The following is a 21,316-nucleotide window of genomic DNA, read 5'->3' as shown; positions in this document are numbered from 1 at the left end:
ACAAAGTCACATTAAAAGAACAAAACAAAACCACCTCACATTTTAAAGTGAAAATATTGCTGTCAAACATTCCATTCATTTTTCTTGTAAGTTAGGAAACACAGCATTGTGGTGATTTGACCCTGGCTGGACACCAGGTGCCCACCAAAGCTGCTCTATCACTCCCCTCCTCAGCTGGACAGGGGAGAGAGAAAATATAACTAAAAGCTCAAGATAAGGACAGGGAGAGATCACTCACCAATTACTGTCAGAGGCAAAAAAAAAGATTTGAGTTTGGGAAATTATCTTAAATTATTACTAATCAACTCACAGCAGGATAATGAGAAATAAAACCAAATCTTAAAAACACCTTCCCCCCATCCCTCCCTTCTTCCTGGGCTCAATTTCACTCCCAATTTCTCCACCTCCTCCCTCCCAGCTGTGCAGAGAGATGGGGAATGGGGGTTGTGGTCAGGTCATCACACGTTGTCTCTGCCGCTCCTTCCTCCTCAGGGGAGGACTCCTCACTCTCTTCCCCTGCTCCAGTGTGGGTCCCTTCCATGAGGTGCATTCTTCAGGAACAGGCTGCTCCAGCCTGGGTCCCCTGTAGGGTCACAAATCCTGCAGCAACCTGCTCCATGTGGGCTCCTCTCTCCATGGGGCCACAGCTCCTGCCAGGAGCCTGCTCCAGTGCAGGCTTCCCACAGGGTCACAGCCTCCTTCAGGCATCCCCCTGCTCCAGTGTGGGGTCCTCCATGGGCTGCAGGTGGAGATGTGCTCCACCATGGACCTCCATGGGCTGCAGGGCACAGCCTGCCTCACCATGGGCTGCACCACGGGCTGCAGGGGAACCTCTGCTCCAGTGCCTGGAGCACCTGCTCCTCTCCTTCTTCAGCGACCGTGGTGTCTGCAGAGCTGTTCCTCTCATATTCTCACTCCTCCCTCCAGCTGCAATAGCTTTGCACAGTAACTTTTTCCCTCTTCTTAAATATGTTATCCCAGAGGCACTACCATTGTCACTGATGGACTCGGCCTTGGCCAGGAGTGGGTCTGTCTCGAAGCTGCTGGCATTGGCTCCATTGGACATGGAGGAAGCTTCTGGCATCTTCTCATAGAACTCCCTCCAGTAGCACCCCTACCAAAACCTTGCCATGCAAATCCAATACAAGCATTAATTTAGTTATATTCACAGATGCAGAATATTTTTATCTGTGAATATACTTGTGCCATGCTAAAAAGCACTGCACACCATAAAAAATTACTTGTATTTTTTTCTGATGATTATAATTTCTTGTAATTTCTGGAACATGAATCAATTTATACCTTTAGATACGACTTAAATGCTCAGGTGAAATCATTCTTACAATATGTCACACAAATTGAATAAATAAAGACAGGTAAGTGGATAAGACAGCACAGAAGGTGGAAAACATGAACAATTATTTTTCAAGTTAAACACTTTCACAACGTGGAAAAATTGAAAAAGCAATACTTGACTTGAAACACAAGTTGCTGTATGCAAAACCAACAGTCGGAGAAACTAATGACCTGAACAGCTGAAACGGAAGACTGGACTTCATCTGCACAGAAAGTGAAAATGCACATATGCAGTAGGGTGTTACCACACTTTCACACTGCTCTGTCATACAACCCAACGTAGCAGTTCTAATTTGTGTACAAGTATGTTGCACACGACACATGGTACATACTTGTGAAGTGCTTTCCAAAGGTTAACAACTGAGGGCCAGCCGCTGCTGAGCTTGTATCTCACATATCCAATACCGCCGCTTATACATTTGAATTGGTGCCTATTTTTCACAACAGTCACATTAATGACCCCAGGCCCTTTTCTGCAGAACTGTGACCCAGCAAGTTCTAGCTGTGCTCTGCTTGTGAATCTGTTCTGCAGCTAATGAGGGTTTGTTCTTGTCTTCCTTGAATTCCCTTGCAAAAAAAAAGCAAAAAGATAATTCCAATTTTTCATGATCACATTGAACCCTAGCTCAAAAATGTTTGCAGCCTCCTGTAAGCCCGCCTTATAACATTTACAAATTTAATAAGTGTACCATTTCATCCACATCATTAATGAAAATATGGAAAGGCACAGGAACAGCAAGCATTACAATAGACTGGAGGCAGTGTCTAAGCAGGCAGCAACTCAAGGGGTTTTTTCCAGACCAACCCCTGCTTTGGTTAGCAGTTTTTAATGCAATTCTTCTGTAAAAGTCCCAAGTCACAGAACCCTAATAGTTAACAGCTTCCTAACTAAGGACCGTTTGCTTTTAATTTTAGCGTTAATATTCCATTAAATTCCCCATTCTTCTCCTGCTCTCTTGATATTACTTTACTCGCTCAGTTACACAAAAGCATACAAAACTGCCAAAAGGTAAAGTTTATTTCTCGTGTGCCACTTCTCACATTTACAGTAAATATTTATACACATATGTACATTAATAAAAAGAGCACTACAGAAGTCCTAAGCTTTATGTAATTTCTTTTTACTGTGTTATATCTAGCAGCTTATTTAGGGATGACAGAAAACACATAGCTTTTGCATTACCTTCAGAACAGCCATTAATTCAATCTTTTCTATTCTATAAAATCAAGTAACAAGATAGCCACACAGTAGCAGTTTAGCAAAAGCACTACTTAAAGCAACAGTCAGCAGATGGTTATCTAGAATTACTAAAATAATTTATCTTATTTCATACATTTTAAATAGGCAAAATTGACAAAGCATGCATGAAATCACAGAGGCTCTATATATGTCTTTAAAGATTTTTTTTTTTTTCTCTATTTAGATATTTATATTCTACATTACTGTTGGTACCTACTGTTTGTCCCACCCCATTTATTCCTCCATCAATTTGTTGCTTTTTGCTTTACTAGGGGTGGTTTGCCAACAGCCAAACTGATCTAATGGCTTGCAGCCCATGTCCTCTCTCCTCTACAGCGAAAAGCGAATACTTCCTGTCCATTTACCTCACTGAACCAGCTCACCAGCAGGTGAGGAGGAAGATCAGAGGAGAGCCTGTGTCTGTTCAGGGATGGCCATAAACTCCTGACCTGGAGTGAGCGCAAGGAATTAGCCCTTTCAGCTCCTGCTAATCAGCTTAGCTTTGCTGTCAAACCACATACACCGAAGTTCAGCTCCTCACGCTGTTCCACACAAAACCCATGATCTTATCCCTAATGATTTCATCCTCAGAAACCTGTGGCCTGTATTTTAATCTATTTTATTTTTACAGTGCATTACATTAGAGAATCTTAATTTCAGTGAAAACTGGACATAGCTACTGGCTAATTAAAAACTAGGTAATCCATGACAGCAAGTAAACTTAGGTCTTAAAAGCATTTTACTTTCCTGAAGGGGGGAGGAGGAAGGGGGGAGAGGGAAATCACTAACTTTGATTTTGCTTATTTTGATAAATTAATTTGCAACCAAAGACAAAAGTGCACACAAAAGGGAAAGTGAATCGACACAGAATGTTAGGGACTAATACTCAAAACCCAAGGAGCTGCAAGTTTTAGAGAAAAGTTCCCCTACCTGCTCAGTTCTAAGCCCAGCCCCTGAGGACTAACTAAATACTTCCTTACAGGCAGCTTCCTCTGCTCTTGGACTGGAGCAGAGGAGCGTTGCAGATAAGCCCCTGGGAAGGCAAGGCAGGGCCAGGCGGCTGTAGTGAATGCCAGGTCAGAGCATCGTAGTTTCAGAACACACAAAAGTTGTTTTTGTCAGGATATTATCATCCATGGAAGAACTATCCTTTGCAAACTCCTACATAGGATCTGTAAGAAGCCTTCTGAGACGCATGAAGGCATTCTTGAAAAAGAAAATAAAAATCAAGTAGGAAATTGAACAGATTAAAAATCTGCATTCATAATACCTTTCAGCCACTTCTTCAAACAGGAGTCAGCTCAACTTTCCTTTCACATTACTGGACAAGCACATCAAAACAATCAAAAAAAAAGGACTTAAGACTCAGAAGACTGAGCTAGAAACTGCTTCATCTCACAGACTTCTTTTGAAACTATATTGGTTTCCTGATTTCCAATACCACATTGATCCAAGATGCTGCATGAAGTATCTGAGTCTCTAAATCAACGACCAGATTACCACTATTTGGGAGTACAAATTATTTATATCTGTCACCAGTTCAATCCTTCTCAAACAACTCTCTTTACAATCGTTTTGTGTGATTCTGAAAAGAAAGGAAAATTTCCGAACAAAACCAAACCAGACAAATAAGGTAACTAATTATGGAATCAAAGACTAAAACCTAAGACTTCCTCAATCACCAAAATGGCCAAAGGTAAGAATATTTGTTGCCATTTAATTATGATGTGATAGCAAGGGGGCTAGAAAAGAAAAGGCTTACTCTGCAATCAAGATAGGATTCATACAACTTGAAATACACAGTATATGTCACAGAGGAAATATAATAAGCAAACATTTTGGATGCAGTAAGTTGCTTAAGCCACTACAGCAAAAAACGAGTAACTAATATGAAAAACGCGACCTACAAGGCCATCTACATGCACAGTGTATCTCACACCAGAACAGTTACCTATTCCATATGGCACTGCTGTACAGTGAGATATAAGGATTCAGGAAAGGATTAGACATACATAATTTAGGTTTCCAAATATAAGCAAGGTGTTTAAACTCCCACTGGAGTCAAAGAAAATGCAGTATGGAACATAGTAGTCCACTCATGGCTTCCAGTGCCATTTGAGATATCCTAAGATATTACATCTGGATACCTGCATATTCCATCAGCTGCTGCTTTAACAAGCTGAGAGAGGACTTCTGAAGACCCATGCCACATCTGACACTCCATGTGGCAGATGGCTCAGATAAACCCCAACACGAAAAGGCAATGAAATGGCAATAATGCATGTCTTTAAACAAAGGTGTTACACCACTAGCCAACAAAGCCAGCAGACCCAGGGAGTTATTCAAGGTGATCAACAAGTAGGCTTCTAATTTTGGATTAACTAAACCACACAGCTGAGTGGCAGCTGAAGACTAGACAGGTTAACTTAGTGTCTCAAACTGCACTACATGCCAAAATACAGGCAACTGAAGCCTACCCAAAGTCTACTGCCAAACCTGCCTTCAACAAATGAGCAATCACGGATCTTATTAAAACTAACAGACACAATTACAGAAGCAAATAAATTCCCCTGCAGAGAGGTTTTCCATGTAATATATTTGCCTAAGACAGGTCTTTTTGTAAGGAATGATGGAAAATGCAGGGGTTAGGGCACTGACTGTAACAGTGCACATCTGCATGTGCAAAAGCCTAAAACTCACTCACTCCCCTCCTCCATTACCCCCCCTGCTCCCGGAGGGATGGGGAGGAGAATCGAAAGAATGTAAACCCCACGGGTTGAGATAAGAACAGTCCAGTAACTAAGGTAAATACAAAACCACTACTGCTACCACCAATAATAATAATGGTAAGGGAAATAACAAGGGGAAAGAATATAAAACTAAAAGGGGAAAGGAAAAGAAAACAATAAACACAAGTGATTCACAATGCAATTGCTCACCATGCTCCGACCGATATCCAGCCCGACCCGAGCAGCAATCTGGGTCTTCCGGGTAACTCCCCCCAGTTTATATACTGGGCATGACGTGCCATGGTATGAAATACCCCTTTGGCTAGTTTGGGTCAGGTGTCCTGTCTCTGCTTTCTCCCGGCTTCCTGTGCCCCTCCTCACTGGCAGAGCATGAGACTGAAAAGTCCTTGATCAGGGTAAGCGCTACTGAGCAACAACTAAAACATCAGTGTGTTATCAGCATTGTTCTGGGACTAAAGCCGAAAACACAGCACTGCACCAGCTATGAAGAAGGAGAAAAATAACTGTTACAGTTGAACCCAGGACAGAAGAGAACCTTAACAGAAAATGGAGCATATTGACAGGCAGGAATGCAACTCTTCCCTTGCTTCCCTGGCAACAAGGCTGACACGAAAAAGCTGAGAAAGGAGCAACTCAGGCCACGCTGTATCCTACTGTGTACAGCAAAACTGAATGACTCCAGCCTGTACACATGGCTAATTTTCTCTTCCAAGAAAGAAACTATAGTCAGGTCCTGTGTATACCAGCCAGCCACTTGAAGTCTCAAGTGGAGACTTCACAGGCAGACACGAAACAGAGCTCCTAAGTAGAGAAACTTTATTAAAATACATCTTAAACCGTAATGGAAAGAAATATTGCTGTTCTCTGTTGAAATGACAAGGGAGATCAATCAGATTTTAACAACTCAAAGATTTAAATGCCAGAAGAAAACTAAAGATAAGGAAAGCCAATCCTCTGCATCAGAAACTGAGCTAGTCAAGCATCTCAATGCTTTTCAACCTATTTACAACCCAAAGTCCAAGGGGGAAAAATTAGGCTGTTTCATATAAATGTTTGCTACCTTACAACAAAAAACTCATCAGAAAGTTCGTCCCAATTTATTGTTGCTGCCCAGAAAACAAAGATGATGGTAAAAAAAGCCACGGAAATTTCCAGCAGCCAATATGAACTAACCCAATTCTCGCGCTGCCACAAGTTTTATGCCCAGAAAACTCTCCAAACGAGACAGTCAGAACATTGGTTCAGACACAGCATCAGTTTGACCCAGCCAGGATACTCTGAATTATTAGAGAAGAAAATGTGAAACTCCTCCATGAAAACAGCAAGGTGATCATCAGAGCCTTCTCTGTGGAAGGCCTTCCACATCCAAAATCCATCATGGTTTGAGGTATATCAAAAAAAAAAAAAGCTTATAGATGCCTACACAGTCTTACAGATGAGAGGCACATCACACTCCGCAACACTAGAGAGTAATGATGTCCTTCTTTGTATTCATCTCCTGCAGCTGGGCGTAACCACTAATTCGAAGGACAAAAGCTGGCTGTCCAGTATTGTAACTCTAGATCTCCTCCTCACCATGACTGTAAACTACCTATGACTTCTTGAAAACTGACAACTTGTATCTCCCCAGACGCTCTGTGATACGCAGTCACATCTGTAACATTTCTGTAAAACTTACCTCACCTGCTCCTGCAGCCCTTGGAGAAGGGAGAGGAGGACAATCCAGAGAGACTCGAGGCAACACTGACACAAACTGAGCTGAATTTCCACAGCCACCTCAAAACTTACCCACACAAAACATATCAGAAAGGTTCAAGGAGATAACTAATTAATTTAGTGGCTCTACAAATTGTGAACACAGAAGGTGAGATTAGAAATATGTGGAACAAATTACTGGAAGTACTTTATTTTACTTTCTGGAATAAGTCATTCAAGCACAACCATTTGAATCTTCCACTGAGACTCAAACTGTTTTACCAAAATGGTTACTTGTTGCCATCATATACAGCGGTCATCATACCATCTTAGTGCTGGTGATGGGCAGGTAAACCACAGTCGCCTTAGGTTAAACAAAAGTGAGCTACTAAGCTTTTTCATGAAGAGAAATAGCTGAAAAGAAGGGAAGCCTAAGCCACTAGTTTAACAATCAATCATCAGCTTAAAAGTGCACAAGAGGATTAAGTAAGCAAATGAAAAAACCATGACTCAGACTTGACACACTGCCGCTACAGACTCGTCTGCATCAAAGCTGCAATTGGTTTCTTACTTGTAATACTGGCGTCTAACCAGAGCTCCTTCCCAGAGCTCAGTTTCTTATTTAATTAGTATTTTTAAATTTCTCTCCTATATATTTCTAAAAGCTATATTTTGTGCTAGCAACTGGTAGTTATATTCCTAAAATCTTGAATAAGATTTGACTGATTTAAAATTACAAAATACTCTTCTTGTAAAGCATCCCTCTCTTACTTTGTTCTGAAGCAGGCTAAAATTATTTCTTAACTGAAAGTTTATTCCCTAACTAGAAATTCCATATCACTAATGGAATTCAGAAAATTATCTCAGTTTTCCTTAACTGCCTGTGACAAAATACTTCTCATATCATTGCGAGTAACAAAGTTTGGTGAAGTAGCAGAAACATGCCTTTCTCTTTGCTCCTGCCACCAGCCCTCCTCATACTGTAATCGCCCTCATCACAACAGCTACAAGATCCTCAGAATAGGTGATTTCAGTGGACAAAGTGCCTGGTGTTGTGTTCTATTGTTAGAAGTAGACAAAATTCCGGTTTGAGTGCCTTTTTTTATTCTCCAAGAGTGTATTTAAAGAAAAACAGTATTTTGCAGCTAGAGTGATAACTGTCCACCCTGTAGCCTCATACAGCTTCCAAGAAGTTGCATCTCCCAGACCCAGCTTGGGTCAAATTACCATCTCCTCTTCATGAGTTACTCCTAGAGTTTCCCCTTCTTCAGCTCTCCCATAGCTGTTGTGATTTTTGGATGTGATGTTTGGATATTGTGATGCTTGGATATAAGATAATTTTGACATACAGCTTATGAGACTAGCTCCCTGCTCACTGGTGGACCTTGTCATATCAGGAGTTCTGCAGTGAGTTCAAAGAGGCTCCTCCCTATGTTAAGCACAGCTCTCCTCAGTCAGTGAATAAAGGTAAAATAATAACTGAGTACTGGATTAAGCATACCAAGTTCTCTGAGTGAAGAAAAGCACAAAATCTAAGTTTTCAACTGGAGAAAATCAACAGTTTAGAGATGCTGTGTTTGGGGACAAGGCCATGAACTGTTGCCGAATTGATGTCACAAGCCTGGTTTGACAGCAGTGAAAACAAAGAGGCCGAAAATTAAGGAAGTGGACAGACTGTACGTAGCCAGGGCCCCCACCTGGGGCCACTAACACTGGACTCCAACAGACAAGACAGGAAGAGGCATGCACCTGGAAGAGTCAAGAGAAAGCCAGAGCTAACTGGTCCAGCCACATGCAGCAAGTAGTTATCACTGCAGATTCCTCAAGCATCCTGAGAATGAAAACAATCATCTACAACTCAGCAAAATACTCAAGGACAATCGCCTCAATCGCCTACTGAGTCCTTGTAGCAAACCCATGCTCTGGACAGAAACGATGAAGTTGTGCAATGAAACATAGCCATATAAATGATTTATCTTTGGAAGAAACTACAGATTATAGAAGATTTTAACAACCCAGGAACAGGAAAAAAATCCTAGTGCCATGCTTACAGATCTTTTCACAGTTGGCAAAGGCAGAAAACACTGAAGAAAAACCGCTGGATGTATGATCAGTGCTAAATGTTAGCTAAGCATTATAAACTTGCCATGCACTGAGCACACATTCTGCTGAAGCACAGAGACTATGCTCTTTGGGCAGGACGGCAACAGGTTAATTTCTGGAGTTGAATCAGTGAGAAGGATACTAAACTAACAACCAACAACAGAAAGCAAGAGTGTTGCTAAAAAAGATTTGATTCAAATTGAGAACAATGTGGGGGCACAGAACCAGCATGACAAAAGCAGACGTTTTCCTCCAACTCCTTATGAACTAGTGGTTATCAGTACCAAGTAGGATAGATCACAAGATAGCAAGTAAGAGATTTTCAGCCATATAGGTGATGATTCAGAATAACTTGCTTTCCCAAACCAAAGGAAGTTATAAGCATAGCTACTACAGGAAAAAAATGTAAACAAACTGTGAACTAAAATTTGGAATTCTTTCAAGTATTTTTATACAGATAAAGAGTCAAAAATAAAACAAAAGACAACTCTGGCTAAAAGTGCAACCTGATTCAGTGCTAGCATGAAATGATCCAAAATAAAAGGAAACCACACCTAGAAATGAGTGAAACTGAGAAAGAAGTTTACATATATGAGGCATCACAACACTGCAACAGCACAGGCTCACGGCTACCTGGAGACAGAATGGGTGGATGGATGATGCTCTGAGCTGCTTTTAAAGGAATGTCTTTCTGACCACTTACTATACCTTCAGGTATAATAAGGCCATTATCTTCAGCAGGGTACAGCTAGTTTTTGTGGCTCTGGAACCATTCTAAACCAGAGTGAAAGAACAAACTTGCTTTTGAACTTGCAGGGAGCTAATGCTTCTGTTCACTACTGAGCCAAGAACCCCATTCCTTACCTTCAAAACCAAAATCAAATAAACAAAAAGCACTTCAAAAGGACAGAAGGACCCTGTTTTCTAGGCTCTTCAACAGAACACATGCTATTTGGCTACATATATACGCCTAACACAGTCTCACCTCCTGCAATAAAGGCATCTAGGTTGCGATGATATGCAGCAGAATTTTAGAAGTGCAGACCCCAGAGCTGTGGAGCAGAGGTCTGCAATCCAGCACGACAGCAAAGACACCTACATTTGAAAAGCAGAGTAGACCCTGGAACTGGCTCAGCTAACCCTATTCACCTGCAGTGCTCTGTCTTGCCCTATCTTGGGGATATGTTAGATATATTGGTTTGACAGTAACTGTCTCCCTTGCTCCTGTCAGCTATGAAGTGCCTGAGCAAAGGTAAACAGTACCAGGCAGTATTTGCAATGACAGCAAATAAAACTGCTTCTTTTTTGGTGCTAGATGTCAAAATTCCTAGTGAGCACAGTTAGCTAGTAAGCTTAAAGGGCTTAAAAGCCTTGAAAAGGTTCAAAGTACTACCTGTGACTCAAAAAAGAAAAAAAAAAATCAAATCCAAAATGGGCAAGTTGCTGCTTACTTCTCTTTTACAGTACTTGAAGTATGGTATTAAAGTTGTAGTATTAAAGATCCGTATCACCAGCTACAGCAGCAGTTTTCTCTCATGCCTACCTGTAGTGAAGGTGGATGTCACAAAGCATCAAGGGCTCTGACTGCAGTGGGATTTGAAGACAACCAGAAAAAAAGAGAGTCAAAGTTTTAGGTATAGCTTAATGGTCACATGAAAAAGGGCCTCCAAAGCCACCTCCTGTGGCGAGTTGCCACTGACAGTAATTTGTGAAACGGCCAGTTTCAGAAGAGCCTTGTACTAGAACAGTTGAAGGGTTATATTAACTCTTCTCCTGGGACCTGGTAAATACCTCAGGTTGCCTGCAAGTTCATATTCAGAATGTCTTCATGAATGACAACTCCATCAAGCCCATGGAAATGGGATCCAGTGCTGGCATCTTCAAGGACTTTTCACTTGTTTCAGGCTCTAAGTGGTAAAAAACTGGCCAGTTGAAGAGGTATGAAGAAAAGGTGATATGGATCCTTCTCCATTCTGAAGAGGTCAAACACCATATCTAACCCTGTGTATACAGCTAAGAGAACATTGAGAGATGTCTCTGAGAAACCAGGGTAAGCTCTACCTGCCTCTTGATCCAGGACAAGCTTCCATCCCCTTTCATGAAGGGCAGACAGCCTCAGTTGCCATGCAGAAGCTGAGAGGAACCTATTTCATACAAGACCAGTCAGTGTGTTGCACTGAATTATAAGAGGGCCAGTCAGAAGTGTTCAAGAAAATCCTTCTGGAGTAATTTATTAAGATTCCCAGGCCTTAAACTGGTACAAAAGGAATGTCTCTTGAGTATATAACCTTACGCAAAACACCTGCTGGCAATGTCCACTTGAGGGCCACTGCCACCACAGAGGGAATACAGTTCAAAGCAGGTGGGTTTAAATACTATCAGATACACAAGACTGGAACAAAAAGCAGAGAAGACATTTTCCAGAGTCTGGAAAGGAAAAAGCCCTACAACCTAGTATCAAGGACTGAAGAAGGACCAGAAGGGGGGGGGGGATTAAAACAAACAAAAAATGAACACGACTTCTTAACAAACAATTGTAGATTATTTCTTGTTCTTACCCTGTCTAACAAAGCCAAAGCTCATACAGATTTTATTTCATTTCTTTCTTTATATCACTACAACTGGACATGCTACAAATTGACCAAAGACTGCTCTGTATCAGCTCTGCACTCTCACCTCGGGAACAGTGTATCTTGATTTCCTCCCTTCAGTGTATCAGTTATATGGACCTGCAGTCTGGCTGACATGGAAGTTCTCTGTTGCTTAAAGCCAGTTACTGATCCAGACTTCAGTTACTGACATCAATCTGCACATTTAATATATTGAAATTTCCTTATGTTTGTATAACACCATTTTTTTTTAACTGGTGTTATTGTACGAGAAACTGGAAACTACAAATACGTAACAGCTGCCAAAAATAAGAAACTAAAAATAGCAGTAGCAATAAAAATTGGGTTCCTCATCTCTTAAAGAACTTTTCTTGTTCCAACAGATGACCATTTCCATTGCAAGAAACTTCCCCAGAAAATCTGGTCTCCCGAACTCAAAAGCTGTTTCCTTCAGCCTGGAGGCAAACAGCCTCCTCAAAGCTGGCAAGCAGCAAAACTGGAAGCGTGACCACTGCCAAGAGGATCCTTTGGAAATGTTCAGGAAAAGATGAGACTGTAAACACACCCTCTGAGCATGTGGTACTACAGTAAACACCTCAGCAAGCTGTCTTTTCCCAGAAACTAAGGCTAGCAGGTTAACCCGCACTCACTGTAGTACCTGACTGCTGGCTATCACTGGGGACCTCCTCAAACACCGATTTCTAGTTAGTCTAAAAAGAACCCCTCCCATCTTTTTGACGGCGACTAAAATAGATTATGGGGATACAGAAATATACTGGAGTCACAAAATGAAATAATTTAATATACAAAAATGTTATTTACCGGGGGGTGCGGGGAATCAGAGTTTGATTTTATTTGGTTAAGTATCAATGAATTTGTAACATACAGAAATGCAGCTGACTAAAGCAAAAGAACAGATGCACTATGACACAGGTGAGCAAACCGCGACCTGGAATACAGATTTTACTACTGGGAAGCCTTCAAAATACTACCAGAAAAGAAAAAAAAACAAAACACAGCACAGTTGCCTTTGTGATGAAGTACGAACAAACTTTAGCAGCTACAGACATGTATGTGACTTCACTATCACACCACCACAGATGGTTTTTCAAAATTCATTTTTAATTAGAATAAAAAATTGCTTGTCACAACTCCTAAAGTGTTTCCAGAACAACACCTGACAAGAAATCTCTCAGATTTTTACTGAACTCTTGATCTTTTAATGCAAACATACTTTGGATAATGCTGATCATGACTGGTCGCTGACAATGAGCAGACCCCCTAAGCACAGAGCCCTCGACTTTTAAAATATATATGTATATTAACTGTGTTACACACAGGTTCCATTTCCTCCCTTTGCAGTTTGTCACTTGCTTCCACCAACTCCTTTTCCCCCTCGCACCATACATCCTATCCTCCCTGACCAAACCTGCCAGCCCCACTCCCTGACTTGCCTTCACAGGCCCCCAGCCTTCTGTCTTAGACGCCCCTCAACCAAATGGAAACCCCTGCCTTATCCTTCTGACCTGCTGGTTTCACAGACCATGTATACGGTACCTGTCAGCAAAGAGCAAGCAGACAAGAGGGGTGGTGAAGTGAGAGCCCCAGGCAGGGCCTCTGGCAGCTCAGACCCACACATGCGGGTATTCACCAGCATTAACACGGTGAAACCAGCAACAGGAACAGCCAAGAAGCATGAAGGCAGAAAGAGGTAGCAGGGATTCCTGGTTTCCCATGTGGATTTTGACATCAGCAACCACAGCAGCTTTAAGAGAGCCATTCTTTTCATTTGTTTCTCTTCCTCTTCTCAGGAAAGAGAGAAAAATCAAGATCTGTCATAAGAAATACAGGCCCAAAGATTAGAAATGCAAAATAACTGGTTCTGGCAAAAGACAGGCCTAACTCCTATCTCACAGATCCTGCTGTTGCTGATAAGAAATCAGTGTAAGCAGGGGAAGGAAAAGTGAAGCTTTGGTGGCTTATTAACAGGAGTTATGTTGTTACAGTATCCTGACAAGGATGCAGTTAGGTCCTTTCCCACCACATAAGCGTCACCCACGTGAGGAAGCAAATACTTGACTCTCCAATGGGAGATCTATGCATGCGTACATGTGTATTTATGAAGTATATACCAAGTAAAACGGCACTAAAACCTGCACACTTCGTAAGGCCCGCTCTCCAATGCTATGACATTACGAGATGTATTTTGGGCTGAAGGACTAGACATAATTGATGCATTTTTCAAACTTTTTGAAGACTGACAAGTCAACAGCCACGTATCTCAGGCAGGTCAAAACAAACTGTCTAGATAGAGTATGACAGGTGCACCTTTCCTAATGGCTGAAGAAGCAGTCTTGGAATCAGAGGATCTGCTTCGCTACAGCCTGTTGCCTAACCTTCCCAAGGTCATTTTTCATGACATTTTACAAATGAAACACGTAGTATTTGTTCACTTCCCACATTAACACCAATGTAAACCAGAACTATGGCGGGGTTATGTTTATAAACCTGTGTACGAAAATCAAGCCCAAGATTTGCTCCCAAGGAAGAGGCTGATCGAGTTAAGTGCTTATCTAAACTTGGTCAAGTCACTAAAACATCTCCGATTAGGTTTTTCTACAGGTAAAATTAGGAAGTTCCTTTACAATCTACTTTCATAATTCAGGGTGTAAGATTATCCAAACTCATTATTATTCTGACATAATTCTTGGGGGACGAAGCAGCTTAAGTAGCAAAGCCTTTGGCCTCCAGACTACAGCCTGAACTGAACCCAAGCTGGATGACTTCTGCTAAAGCTGAGCAACGTTGCTGAAAAGTTCTCTGCAAAGCAAAGAAAATCTGAATTGTCCCTTCCCCTCAAAAACTATGAACAAGCAGGCAGTCTCAATCCTGTTCCGAGCTGTCAACAATAGGAATCTTAGCAAAGACAGGCAAGAGCAGAAATACCTCTCTCCAGGAGTCTTTCCAGGGCAAAGCTAAAGGTTTAGCAGCTGGAAATCAGAACTGGAAATCTTACACTACTGCTGGCTTTCTAGAAAACAGATTTCATTCAGAAATCTGTCAGCCTAGCACTGTTTACACAGACAGCGATGACAAAGCCTATTCAGAACCTCTCTGTATTTAATAAATTACTTAATTACATTAATATTACTACCCTGGTGTAGATTGCTAACCTGGAGTTACAACACAGCTCACGAAGACCTTACTCCTGTGCAGTCTGATGCCACTAGTAACATAAGTGAGATAGAGCAACGCACGCTCGCTTACAGCAACACTATGCAACTACACCTAGTTACGCCAGAGCAAATAGTCTTACTCGTGCCTTGCAACGTCGTGGTTATTCACGCATGTTCCTCGGCACTGTTCAAGACAGTATTTCACGCAAAGAGAGGAACTACAACAGCAACACTCATTCTACTCTTTTGTACAACAAACTTTTTTTTAGTACCATGGTATTTGCATGGGGAGCATTCCAAGCACGGCCCAAGGAGCTTATGTCTTGGTATCCACAGGAACAGCTTACTGGCCGTAAGGCAACACCAGGCATATGCACTGTGGGGAGATTTTTTGCTTGTGTCCCTGGCTTGGCGGGTAGGACCCCAAGCAAAAGGCAAACAGCTCCGCTGTGGGATTTCCCCGAGCAGCCCTCGCTTTCCCAGGAGGGCACGGCCATGACTTCCAGGCCTGGCTGTGATCGAGGTGAACTTTCTCCCACCAGAGAGACCTGAACACTGGAAAAACGCTGCCTGACGGCCTGCGCTAGGCCGTTTACCAGCAGTATCTCCCCAGAGCCCACCTCAAAGACAGCCCCCAAACCCTGGTGCCGGGCGAAGGCCAGCAAACCGCTGCACTGCCCATCGCCCCGTGGAAGAGCCGCCGACATCCATTTTGGGAAGGGGAGCGCCCAGCTCCGCTGGCAAAGTTTCGGGCCCTTTCCGAAGTTGAGGGCAGCGCAGGACGTGCGAAGCGAGGGTGACCCACATGGCACCGACGAGCAGGGCGGCCGGGCTGCGGGTTCCGCGCCGCCGCCCCTCGCCCCGCCGCCGGCAGCTGCCACCCAGCGCCCCCGCGGCCGCGCACCTCGGCGCGGCGCCGGGCCCAGGAGGACAGGCCGGGCCGGGCCGGGGAGCAAGCTGAGGTCGCACCCAACTACTTCCCGAGGTCTGGGGCAGGGCAGGCCCGGCGCGGACCCGCCGAGCCCAGCCCAGCTCCAGCGCACGGCCCGGCCGCGGCCCGGCCCTGGAGCCGCGGCCGCCGCCAGCAGCCGGGTTTCGGGCTCCTCCGCGGCCCCGGGCGGCGCTGGGCGGCCCACCTGTGCTCCCGCCCGGCTCCTCCGCCCCTCGGCGGGGGGCTGGGGGCGCCGGGCGGATGGCGGGGTTGGTGCCTCCTCCGCCGCCGCCGCCGCCTCCCGCCGGAGCGGAGCCGGCCGGCAGCGCCGTGGCGCAGAAGCGCCTGTCGGGCCCCGGGGAGGTGCGGGGCGCCGAGGGACCGGCGGAGCCCTCGCCCCGGAGCCGCTGCGCCGGCAGGAGGAGGGGGGTGACGGGACTGGGGCTCGGACATCATGGCCGAGGCAGCCCCCTCCCCTGCGGCGCGGCCCGGCGCGGCTCCCCCCGTGCCGCGGCCTCCCCCCCGGCGGCGGGTCGCGGGTCCGCCCCGCGGGCCCGGTTACCTGTTTCCCGGGGACACTTTGGAGACGCCTCCAACATCGGCAAACACTAAAGAGAACTGACCCCGCCGCCGCGGCGGCCGCCGCCGGCCCCAACCACTCCGCCCCCCCTCGCCCTCCCGCCGCCACCGCCCCGCCTCGCCGCCGCAGCGCCGCCCGCCGCCCCTCGCCGGCCTCCCCCCGCCTCGCTGCCGCCGCCACCGCCGCGCCCCTCCGCCCGCGGAGAGCTCCCGGCGCCGCGCCCGGGCCTCGCTCCCCCCCCGCTCCCGCGGCTCGAATGGCCCCGTCCGCGTCCCTTCCCCGGCCCGGCGAGGCGGCGCTCAGCGCCCCCAGCGGCGACGCGGGGCACTGCTCCCCCCGAGCCCCGGCGGCGCCCGCCGCTCCCCGGGATCCCCTTTCCTTTCCCTTCCCTTCCCGCTGGCGGACGGCCCCGGCCCGGCCCCGCTGCCTTGAGCCGGGTGCTGCGGGAGGAGCGGCGCGGGGGTCATCTCGCTTTGCGAACTGCCTTGCAAGGTTCGTACCTCCGTGTTGGTCACGTTTCCTGACCCCTGCTGGCTGCTCCCCGAAAGCGCTGCCTGCGCTGGAGGCAGGGGATTCCTGCTCTCCCAAAGAGATTAAGCTGCAAGGAGCGGAATAACGAGGCTTAGTGCGAGGAAGAGTAAATAATGGCCTGCAGGAACACAGGGAGAGGCGGATAAGCAGAACGGAGCACGGCAGGGAGCTTTTCTCCTGCGCGGAACTAAGGCAAATGGTGTTGCTGAAGGGGAGGACCGCCGGTGCGGCTGCTGGGCACTGCCCTGCCCGGGGGAGCCCGCAGGAACGGGGGCCCTGCTCCGCTCTCGAACCTGCTCCTGCCCCCGGCAGCGTGGCACAGGGTCCCCGGCTGGCCCCGCGAGCCTACACCTTGCCACCGCCCAGCGGGATCAAGCCCTGTCTCACTCGGTGCACGTTTTTGGACAGCCCCCTTTCCGTGCCACAGTCCCGGGGTTCCGCCAAGCAGTTACCTTGTTGCCCATCTTTCAGGTTGTTGTATGTCTCCTACAGGAGGAAGAGCTTGAGAGAAAAAAGTAAAAGAAAGCGGAAATAAAAAATAAAAAAGCAGGCGGCAGTCAGAGTTGTGGCTATGCAAAATTGAGGTTAAAGGCTAAACGGTTTCTTGAAGTCTTTTACGTTAGAAATCAATAGAAGAGAACAAGGGAAAGGGAAATCCAAGACATTAATCTTCAGCATTAAAAAGGTAAAGAATTTTAATGTTACCTTAATCAAAACTTTATTGTTCATTTAAGGAAAAATGGCTTCTGCATTTACTCCATAATCCACCTTATTTACTTTCTAAGAATCTGCTTTCTTGATTGGCTCAAATAATTATTTGTCAAGTAAAACAAACCAGGCATTTTTAAATCCATGACAAAGCCTGGCAGAAGCATCAGAACTTGAAGCAATGAATTTCCTACCCGATTTGCAAGACTGCAGTAACAAAACTCCTCAGGCTTATAAACAAAACTAGATTTGGGAGATGTCTGTATCTTTTTACCAGGCAACTGGATTTTAATGATAGCTATGGAGTTAGAACATTGGATATAGCAAACGTAATTTAAAAAACCCAGACACATAAGTCAGGATCAGAATTAATCCAGAGCTCATATTTTCTCTGGTATCTCTTACTCTTTTTTATTTGAATCACAACTTGAAACCAAGTGGTGGATCAGTATGAAAACTGAGCAAAAAAGAAAAAGATGCAGCCTGACAGGATTCCCAAGCACATGGTACGGACACACTCCAAAATAGCATATAGCCCAGGTGAATTTTGGTAGTAAGCTTGTATATTGCAGACAATAATTTACACACCAAGTAAGGGCAATGACACTTGGTGGCAGGGCTGTATTATGAGTGTCTAAGTGATAGCAAGGTTTTATTTGACTCAACAGATCACTAATACGAGATTTACAACTTATTTAAACAGTTTGGGAGCTCAGCATTTGCTGGGACATTTTTATACATACCCTGTGTTCAGCCGTGGTGGCTTGTCATCCTCCCCTTCTCATTCCTCCATTGTTTAGTGTCCTGTTTCTGAGATTCCTTACGCCTCATTTCATTAAAGAACCCAGCACAGAAGTACACAGTATAATACAATTTCTTCTGTAGCCTTCCGATTCAAGTTAGCAATGGACAATAATGCAAGTACCTGTCATAAGGCTACCACAAGCTTTTGCATAAGTAAAGATTCATTCAGATGCTGAATCATAGCGCTGTCTATAAAAGGTTTATTTTGTTGGGCTTTTATGTCAAATTTTGCTTTTTACTTTACTTACTGTTAGTCATTTCGAGAACAACCCTATGGTACAGCATACACTTAGTATCTGTGTATCCAGCAGAAAAATGCATTAGTTGAATGTCAGCATCAGGTTACAAGGGAAATTTTCTGAACTATCTGCGATCAACAGAATTCCAACAAGCCTCTAAAATCTCCAGTCTGTGCTATTAATTTTAATAGCTAACATTTTTATAATATTGCTATTACTACAGTTAAAAACTTAGTTTAAAAACATATCTTGAAATATATGCATTAACTCAGAAGTCTCATACCTTAATATACATTCTGTGCTGCAAACAGCATATGGCTGAAAGAAAACTGAATAACAAAGAGCAAATTTAATTGAAAACTTACCATATGCATGTATTTTAAATACACTGATAACTTCTGTATCTAATTTTGTCTAGATATAAAACAAAGGATCAAATCATAGTGTTTTGCTTTTTAGTAAGTTTCTTATATGACTGGAGCTTTACATACATGAACAATTAAGTCGCATTACTAGCCACTCTTCAGATTTACTGTACCTTCGTGGCTTTTTTTCCCTGCTGTTGAGATACAGGATAAAGCCTTGTCAGTACCTCCAGTAAGAGCAGCTGAACAGAACTTAAAACCTCTCGATTTTTGAAAATGAGATGCATAGTTTGTATATACTCATCCACTCCATTAGTACATAATGGGAGTGTCATGACTTGCCCAGCAATCTCATTTCAGTAGGTAAGTTGTTAATAGGAGTGATTAATTCAGTACGCAGTTTGAAAACAAGAGGAAGGATAAAAAAAAGAAGCAGCCACACCAATGCTTAAATGCTTGCACAAATGCCTAACTGGGGGAAAGGACACAGAGGAATTCCATTTGTGTACACGAGAGCAGGACACTTGGCCTTGTCATTTTTAACCTTAGATTCAGAAAAAAATAAACTGTCACTTTCAAGCTGACTTGCAAAAATCAAAATATTTTAATTTTTACTGATAAATTTTACTTTTGAAAATCTCCAAAGACTGAGATTTTACAACCTCTTCCAGCAATCTGTTCCAGGGTTTGATAAAGTTTCTTTTCAGCTGTACTTTTAAAACGCATATTAAAGGACTTAGTATGTATTTTGATACTAAAGGTGAGAGAGTAATTAAGCTATTACAGAGTGCTCATAATATACCAATAGGAAGTAGACAATGCATTATTTGTATTAGTCATAGTCATTCAACTGAATGAAAGCCTCTAATAGCTTAATACCAGAAGAACAGGTCACTTAATTTTTAAATATTATTTCTCCAATAACTAAAAGCTATTAAAAAAACAATAGCCAGGAGTTTGGGATTACATATGATTAACAGCCAGCATTATTAATAAACCTAAGTCTAATTGGACTTCTGCTCTCCCCAGTTACAGGTGCAGAACTGTGACTATGAAAGTAGATTTTTGCCTACAACGCATGTCATACAAGTAACTAAAACAATTTATCACTTTATGTAGCACATTGAATGAGAGACATGAACAAACCAAGATACAATAAACTTACAAGTCAATACTATACAGAGTTTTCTCAGGTAATGGAAACCATTTATTCTTTATGCTCCAGTGAAGACTCATGAGCATTAGCAACTCATGGAACACATTATCTTTCGTGATTCATGTCTAAAATGCGTGTTCCCTAAATCAGATGAATCACACAATCACTTTAAGAATCTAAATGAAGTGAACTAGAACTTGCGCTTGTCAGCATATATTCAACTTTTCCCATCACTTCAAATTACTGTTGGTGTAAGGACATTGTGCAACTTCTAGGTCCTCATCTCCTTTAGCAATTATAATTTTTTTAGAACACACCAAAGTGAGTCTAGCCAAACAATGTGCTGATTTTGCAACTACCAGCTTACATCTAAGTCTCTTACCATCATGGTATCAAAGCTATTTTTTCATTTGTTGGCCCACTGACCCAAATTCAGATTGCTTTGCAGGTAGACTTGTACTTCTCTGTAATTATTTGCTCTCACTGCTCTCATACATCAGTGCTGGAAATAGTAAAGCCTTGTCTAAATGTCATTTATTTATTCTTTTAATAATGCTAGTGAAATTTATATTTTATTTTATAGTATTTTACATGGTATTTTATAGTAAATGTTAGGAGCTGTATTACATGTTCAGAAAACTTCACATTATTCATTATCCCAGTTCACTTATCCAAAACTGCATAAAAGCTAGCCCTATGTCTCTAGTTTTAATTTGTACATTTAATTTGTTTGGGGTTATAACATGACTGGTTTTGTGTCAGCTATTTCCATAATTTTCTATTTAATTTTCAACACAAGGAACTAAGAACTTTCTGTACAGTCATCCTGCCGCCTTACGACTACAGAAAATGTGATTATGCACATTTGTGCCTATCTAGTTAGTATGCCTAGTAACTGTACAAACTTGTGTGTGTGTGTGTATGCATTTAGTTAGTACGCAGAAGTTTGTCATCTATGCTGAACGCAGGAAACTTTTCCTATTTCCCATGTGTTTCCAGATTTAGAAAACTAGGTTTGGATTACTCCTGTAAAACACAGATCATAGAATTTTAGAAGAAAACCCAGCTAATTC

General features: G+C 43.5%; 2 protein-coding genes across 7 annotated transcripts in view; both read right to left on the bottom strand.

Annotated features, from left to right (window-relative positions):
• The window catches only part of STAU2 (staufen double-stranded RNA binding protein 2), a 170,634-nt gene extending 153,967 nt beyond the window's left edge, over positions 1–16,667 (bottom strand). For 3 of the 6 annotated variants that reach the window (XM_030499570.1, XM_030499595.1, XM_030499616.1), the window contains exon 1: positions 16,423–16,529. The gene's annotated coding sequence lies outside the window, so the exon portion shown is untranslated. Of the gene's footprint in view, positions 1–5,535; positions 7,105–16,422 lie in introns of those variants that run through there. The other 3 variants (XM_030499585.1, XM_030499606.1, XM_030499631.1) reach the window with 2 other exon arrangements.
• The window catches only part of UBE2W (ubiquitin conjugating enzyme E2 W), a 62,298-nt gene that overhangs the window by 3,718 nt on the left and 37,264 nt on the right, over positions 1–21,316 (bottom strand). The window lies entirely within an intron of this gene.

Source organism: Strigops habroptila, chromosome 1 (genome assembly GCF_004027225.2).
Source record: "Strigops habroptila isolate Jane chromosome 1, bStrHab1.2.pri, whole genome shotgun sequence".
NCBI classification, from domain to species: domain Eukaryota; kingdom Metazoa; phylum Chordata; class Aves; order Psittaciformes; family Psittacidae; genus Strigops; species Strigops habroptila.
The sequence above is the reverse complement of the archived record's forward strand: the minus strand, read 5'-3'. Positions and strand labels throughout refer to the sequence as shown.